This window comes from Ischnura elegans, chromosome 2, assembly GCF_921293095.1.
Source record: "Ischnura elegans chromosome 2, ioIscEleg1.1, whole genome shotgun sequence".
Classification (NCBI taxonomy): domain Eukaryota; kingdom Metazoa; phylum Arthropoda; class Insecta; order Odonata; family Coenagrionidae; genus Ischnura; species Ischnura elegans.
Window position 1 is genome coordinate 41,034,837 of NC_060247.1, and position 8,012 is coordinate 41,042,848.

Below are 8,012 nucleotides of genomic sequence, written 5' to 3' on the forward strand. Positions count from 1 at the left end.
ATAGAGGAGATGGGTATCATGGTATCTAGTTATTTAACATATTTTATAGAATAGCTTGTCATATATAATTATTTCCAAATTTCTAGTTTGTCCCACATAAAATCAATGACATCTCTCTGTGTTACATGTTCAAAATCATACACAACATTTTTCTTCTTTTTACAAATGTCTTTGGATTTGAAAAAAAATCGACCCATAGTTGAAAAATTATAAAAATATGCATCCACATTGGGCCGTCTCAAAATATGACTAAACCTGCCTGATACGTTTTCCAAAAGTAATTTCCTAGTGCCCTTTCCCTGTGAATTAGAATATTTTCACGAAGTAAACACAAGACCTTATAGTCTTCCGTGGCGGTCTGTATTCATGGATTTCTCCATCTTTCGGGGTTTCGCTGCATTGGTTGCCATAGGTTGACGACAGATAACAAGGCACCTGGTGGAATCCCGGCGAAACTGTCGTCAACCACTAACAACCAAGGCGGCCAATACCCGGAAGATGAAGAGATACACGAAACAAGACCTTCAGAGTTTCAAAAAAACAGGCAAATTTTTAAACCGAATTATTCATTCGATATTTTAACATAAAATCCTGAAAGAAAATAACCGATCCATCAGATCATGGTTAGCGCCTACTTCACTGAATAATAGGAAATAATATTATTCTCGTGACTCTTCTATAAAATTATTCCCAGCAGAACCTGTGTTTCATTTTTGCCTGCTTTATAACCTACCGTTACCTAGACTAATATAATTAAAAAGATATGAATAAATGACAAAATTTTCAATCATCAATTTTCAGTCCCCGTCTCTGATAAACCTGTCTCCATATTTTTTCCAATGGCTGCAGGCGCTACACAAGATGCGGAAGCCTTGGCAGTAAGATTCAAAGACCGTCGGATGGGATTGCAAGCACAGAGCACATTAGGTCACGTATTTTGAGTCGATAGAAAAATCTAAGTATGATGACCTTCAGCAGCGGAATTATATTTTTCAAAATCGCTTCAAATGCCAAGCGTCATCCCTTAGAGAATGCATTTACCTATTGAAAACCGAACCTCAGAGCTTCTATGGCTTAAATAAAATTCCTCTGTCCTCATAATATAATCTACAATTATGTTTTCATCTTTTCACTACTCTTTTTCCAGACCACGATTGGTGTCCTACTACCCGCTGCTGCGCGTCTACCTGTGTGTCGTAGATGAAGATTAAAATACTAGTTAGAATCTTGGAGTATTGGTCTTGAAGAATTTAAATGCAAATTTTTGCTGACGTGCCGGTGTATTAATATACCTTCATCAGGGCAATGAATGAATACGAGTAAATTAATTTGGCACATTAAGGCGATTAAGGCATAAAATGTTATTACAATGTTTTTTACAATGTTAATTTTGAAAATGAAAAGAATTCAGAAGTATATTAATCGTAAATAAGAGATTAATATTTTGACACACCTGTTTTACAATCAATTCGAATTGTTTGTTGACGAAAATTCAGCTAATGTAGCAACAAAATTCTTATTAAGAAAAAAACAAATGAATTATTTTCATTTTGCAATTTTTTAATCGAAAAAATATTGCTATAACCTTTTATGCCATTCATGTACAAAAATTATGTACTCATATGCATTCATAGCCGTGACGAAGGTGCATAAATATATCGAAACGCTGGCAAAACTTTGCATTTAAAATTCTACAAGACCTATACTCCAAGACACTGAATCAGCATCAAACATAGAGGTCAACAGAAAGAAAAAAATCGATTAGAAGTCTAGCTCCTTTGATCACCAGCAACCCTTATTTCTGCAAAGACATCCATTCACTTGTATCCTTCCAATCTCTCCATGGTTTTCCATGCCTATCAACTAACAACTTGACGATCACCGCGTTACTCCTCCCTCAGCTCCATTCCTCCCCTATCCCTAGCTTCTCTTCCCCAACTCCTTGCTCTGCTTTTCCCTTTGCCGTCTCCCAGCGTGGGACGAGGCAAAGTAAGCCCATGCACGCGTCATCCGCTCCATCCCCGTCCATTGTTTTCTTAATCCCTCCGCCGAACGCATGATTTTTTACGAACTAATGATGGCTCTTCTTCCCCATTGCACTAAGTACGACTGCTCTCGGAAGATATTTTTTCCAACCCACCTGCAGCTACACTTGACCGCGCAAACTGAAAATAGGCCACTGATGATAATCAAAACCCGAGCAAATTATATGTATTTTTGACAAATGAAATGCATGAATAGCTAGAACATTAACTCCAGGAAAGTAAATTTTTAAACAACAATGATGAAAAAAGGAGGATTACATTCTGATATTCACCCATAATATAATTTCCTCAGATGAGAAGGAGAATCTTCGTTATCGAAAAAGCCTTTTCACCAATTTCCTGTATTTTAGATTTAAAGTATCCACTCTCAATATTTACATAAGCACTTCCTGCAGCAGCATACAAGGACTCGATAGGTTCTGTCATTCTCAGCCCGCGGTCAATATATTTCTGTCAAATTTATCAGATTTATTTGCCAAATTTAACTGTTGAGTCAGTTAGCTTACTCTTTCTACTGGCGTATCATAAAATACAGCCATTAACTTTCACATTTTTCCACTTACCCATTAGCCATTGGCCAGCCATTAACTTTCACATTTTTCACTTAATAAAAACAGTTTAGTATTATTAAACTAAAAAATATCTTCTGATAATAAGAAAAACGTTAGTAAAATTTCAAAAACTGACCAGAAAAAAGTTTCCAGCGAAATTGGAGAAAAAGTTTTTATACTCAAAAGGCGTGGATATTTCCTCAAAAATAAGTAAAATCGTTAAAAATCATCCAAGAAAGTCACAAACGATTGCCAAAAAATACCTTTCTCAACGCTGATCATAAAAAATTTTGCATTTTAATGGGGTCATAAGAGAAGGAAAAAGTGGGTAAAAAAAAGCAGAGGGCAAAGGTTGCGCCAAGGAATTTATAGATATAGCCACGACTACCACAATTACTGATGTATATAAGAGATGCTTCAGTGATTTGGCATGTGTACGGTAACCTTTTTGTCAATTAATCTGCAAAGTAAATTGATCTGGCAAAAAGAAATGCATATAATTGTGTTGAAAATTTATGCATCAGGAATTTGCAAAGAGAGAAATTTTGAAAAGAAGGCTAGATGAGCATTAACAGCAAATTATTTGTCAGCAATTAGGTAAGTGAGCTGGGAATCAGTATCAAGGCATTCAGGATCGTGACAAATACTATAAAATGGAGCTATTTTCCAAATTATTCACAGTTTTAGTACTTGTGTTTCTAAATCATACTCCTTGTATCTCTCGGATGTCCCACATACTTGTGACAAAAAATTCACCAACCATACAGAATTTCTATTCTTACGATCATTTTCCACCCAACCCAGTCCAATTTCCTTTTCTTATTACGCACCTTTTCTAACTTAGTCACCTCCGAGAATATCCGGCACTCAATTACCCCTTCCTACCACTTTCACACCCTCCGGATTAACATCTTCAGTTTTCTTCCTCCTCCGTTCATCGCCAGTGACAGTGAGTTCACCCCTCATTCCATTAAAATTCTCGCCTTTAACCATGTCCAAGCCAATAAACAACAAACTATTTTCAATAATTGCAATATTTTTATATTACAAACCGGACAATTTTCTATTATTCAGTTCTATGTTCTATTATTTATCCTAAAACCTAATTCATAACTGGAGCGAAGACACGCTCGCCATGATGTCATCAATTCATCTCCGAAAGGGTTAAGGTCATCGATTTTTAGGTCGAAAAACAGACCAATGATTAGATGATGGATCGAAAAATAAAAAATAAATATTGATCTCTTATTTCCCGAACTCCATCCTAATCGAGTGCAAACAATTGTTAACGAGTCCATTTGCTTACACATAGACATTGCTCACGGGAAAAGGGGATTTAGTAGCTATTACTCTCACGAGCACTGCACTTGAAGCGCTCTCATATTTGAACCAAATTCTGGACCGCAATTTCATGTAACATTTATGTAAATTGCCGTGTATAATCCACAGAGAAAAAATCAATTCGTCTTGACGCATTCGCCGGATTCGAGCCCGATCTCCCCATTTCCGATCGAGTGCTTTATCCATTCGATAGCTTTACTGGCTAAAGCACTCGACCGCGAATCGGAAGATCGGGGTTTGAATTCCGGTCAAGGCGAATAATGATTTTTCTCTATGGAATTTTCGGATTGTATGCATTGCAGGTGACTCCGTAAAGTTTTTACCTCGGCTCGTCCCAGTATACTGTATATGGTGTATCATTTCTTGCGTCCAAAGCAAGTGGAAAAATCACTTCCAACCACACTAACTTCATGTCCTAGAAAAAATCAGTGACGTAATTTCAGTTTAAAATTTTGCTTAGCAAAGACCCTCTGAAAAAGTAATCCTGGGGATCCTATAACGATAAATTTCCAAGCTTTTTGTTTGATAGCTGCGACTTTCAAAGATTTTTGCGAGAATTGTTCCGCAAAAACGTACGTACTATCAAAAATCTCAATTCACTGTGAAAAATTCGATACTTATCACTTGAAAAAAACATTTTTGGCCAACTACATAAGGGAGTAGAAAACAATAGTGTGGACAGTTAAAAACAATTAAAACCCATGCCACTTCTGAATTAATTCTATGTTCCAAAGTGATCTCTTTGAGATGAAATTTCTATCACACTTAATGCATTCACAATAGAATGCTTGAGTGGATTTTCAAGTTTGAACACGCAAATTAAATATTTTTAAATGATCCTACTATCGAAAACTCAAGACTTATCTGAGATGAGCAAAAATGTTTGCCATTAATTCGATCGCCATTAAAACGTTTTCTCCGCATCAGCGCTTCTGACGTCGCTCGATTGTAGGTTTTTGTTTACTCTGGTGTTTTCTCTGGGCGACACCCTCCCCTCCTCTCTCTCTAGAAGAGAAGTGAGTGTGGCGCAGGAAATAACCCGAGGGGCTAGGCGATAGCCAATTGGCATGGTACTACTATACCATGGCCGATTGATACGGTAGCCATAAGTGACCACACACATGTCGCTGGCAGGGCATATCGAGAAAAAAGTGGATGAGACGGACAATGGACGCGGGTCTCCTAAGTACAATGGGCGTTAGCGTACTCAAAAGATAAAAAAGACAATAACTGACACGTATCACAATTCTTGGTAGCAGACAAGGACTTTTTGGGGGCATCTATGCGATTCTGATGCGCAACCCTTGGGAAATGAGCTTGCGCTATGATACCCGTAGGGAAAATTAATGGGAGAAAAAAATCTCGCAATATTACAATGATAGAAAAGGAGGTTCCTATTCTGTAGAAGTTGTAATATATATTCATTGAGGTTACATCACGGTTTGCAGTATACTGTAAATGCACTACTGAATGCTGGTGATTGATCACCCCCTGCCAAACACCCAAGAGGAGACTCGCAGGGTGCTACGTATATGTAATTATTAACTGCGAAATAGCTAGTTAAATCCTAATGGAAATCCCAAAACGGAAAAACTATGAATTCTAAAAAAGTGATTTTAAATCAGTAATTTCAATGACCTCCTGAAGCAGCTCACAATGAAATGGAAATATACCACACATCAAAAATATCATAGTTATAATAAATATAAATTAGTAATTAATACACAATGGTGGATCTGCTACCGACTCACGATACCGTCTGCTGATACCGCATTTTATGAAAGCTATTTGAGTAAGTGCGAGAAGCATCGATTCAGGGCTATTGAAGAATATGATCCAATATTTTAAAAGTGATGGCGGTCTGATCAGAACTATCTTCTATAAACATGATGAATGTTGAAATTTTCGATTAAAACTTATTTTAACATATTTGAATAACCTTTCAGACTCAATTACAATGGATTTTAAGAAATATTTTGGTAAATATTGAGCATTTATTTATAAACAAAAATGAGCTATTTCCAAAAAAATCCTCGGGCAATTGATGCAGCTAGTAATTTATCATAGGTAATGGTATCGGAAATCATTAAATTAACTACTTTCGGGAAACTTTATCCTTATAAAATACTGAATACAGAATTTATTAAGTGCTTCAGTCCATCTAGCACTAAGCATAAGGTTTTATTAAGGAAAAGCGTACTTAATTTTTATCTGGGCTATAATAAAGACAATTATCCCTTCACTTTTTGACTCAAAATTGAGTTCTTACTATAAGACACGGTCTCAGGCGTTACTTTGTGGAATTGCTTCATGTTAAATGAAATAAAATCACTATGTTTTATTCCACACTTTATTTTAAATCGTACGACCCGGGTTTCAACATCTAGTGTTATTATCAGGTCCTGATGATAACACTAGATGATGAATACTTGACCTGATGATAACACTAGATGTTGAAACCCGGGTCGTACGATTTAAAATAAAGTGTGGAATAAAACATAGTGATTTTATTTAATTTAAAATGAGTTCTTACTACTTATTTTACAATTGATTTTGTTATATGTTTGCTAAATTCTGTTATTTAAATAACTGAGAACTTCAGGCTTGACTTTGTGAAATCTCTCCAAATTGGAAATAAAGGAGTAAAACTTTGTCGGATTCACTATTATATTAATGTGGGCACGACCATGGTTTCGTAACGTAGATACATATTCAGGTGACACTACGTTACGAAACCCGGGACGTGACCATGTTAATATAAATTCGCATTTATTCACATTGCAAATTACATTGCAAATCAAGTTAGAACAGAAACTTTTGATGATGTCCAAAATGTAGCGTATGTCCACGGAGATTTTGAACATTTGAATCACCTAGGATGAGCATCACTAAAAAACATTAGTTCTCTTTCTATTCAATGACGGAAACCAAAGACAATATCGAATATGACACCTTCCAAATGCCTTGAGTACCATTTCGACCAGGGAACATGGGATAAAATGTATGAAATAAACCATATCCTGTAATAAAGTAGTCGGCACTCCCGATATCCTGCAATAAAGTTGCCACGACATGAAACTGGTTGAGCAGTTGATATTATACCGACGCTGAGAGAGCTTTTGAATCCTAGGCGATTACGTCCCGCTGGTCACTTCGTACCCAGCCCATAAACAACCCTTAGCTCGAGTGCAATCACCCATTGAGAGGGAATCAAAAAGCTATCGGCTCTTGAGCGCGAAATGAATTAAAACAGCCCGCCACCGGCCGGTCAGCCATCATCTTCCATCATGCAAACGGGGCACAACACTGATCAAACATGACCATCTAGTTTATGCCCATCTGGGAATCCAGATGTCGCCCCACTGACCGCGATGGTGGGCAGTGGTGATCGGTCGTCCCGCTTGATTGGAGAGGGCTAGGAGGGGTCAGTCGGGTGAGTTCCGGAGGTCAGTCAGTTACTCCCCAGGGGGAGGGCCTGACCAAGGGCGAGCGACAAGGCCCCTTGTCCGAGCTGAAGGACAAACAAACCGAAGTGGAAGAGTGGACAATTCGTCTCATGGGTGGGAGGGAATCACTGACCATCCCCACCCTCTTCGGCACCGTCGCACGTACTTTACGATTTGTTTGTCCCCGGATATGCTCCATGCTGAATCATAACTTGCAACAAATGTCAACTACGGGACACTACTCTGGCCTATTCCGTCGTAAGTAAGAAAATAGTGAAAGTTATTGCTAGCCATTCGAGATATCAAGATTCACTTCGTGAAACCTTACCGATCATAAAGTTTTATTCTTAACATAAAATATGATGATGGTCCAATCCTACTCCCTGACGGTTTTATTTCTGTTTCCATGAGGGATCATGTTACTCAATCCTCACCTTTTTTCATCATTATGGTCAGTACAACTTCTTCGTTTCTACCACGTCCTGCAACACAAATGCTAAACTCCGGAAAACCATCGAGTGGCCAAGGAAACGAATTTCAACTCGATAGCCTAAATAAAATTTTGTCATTTTAATTTACACACTCCATCTCCGTGTTCCGACTCCATAGAACGCAATACTAACAAGAAA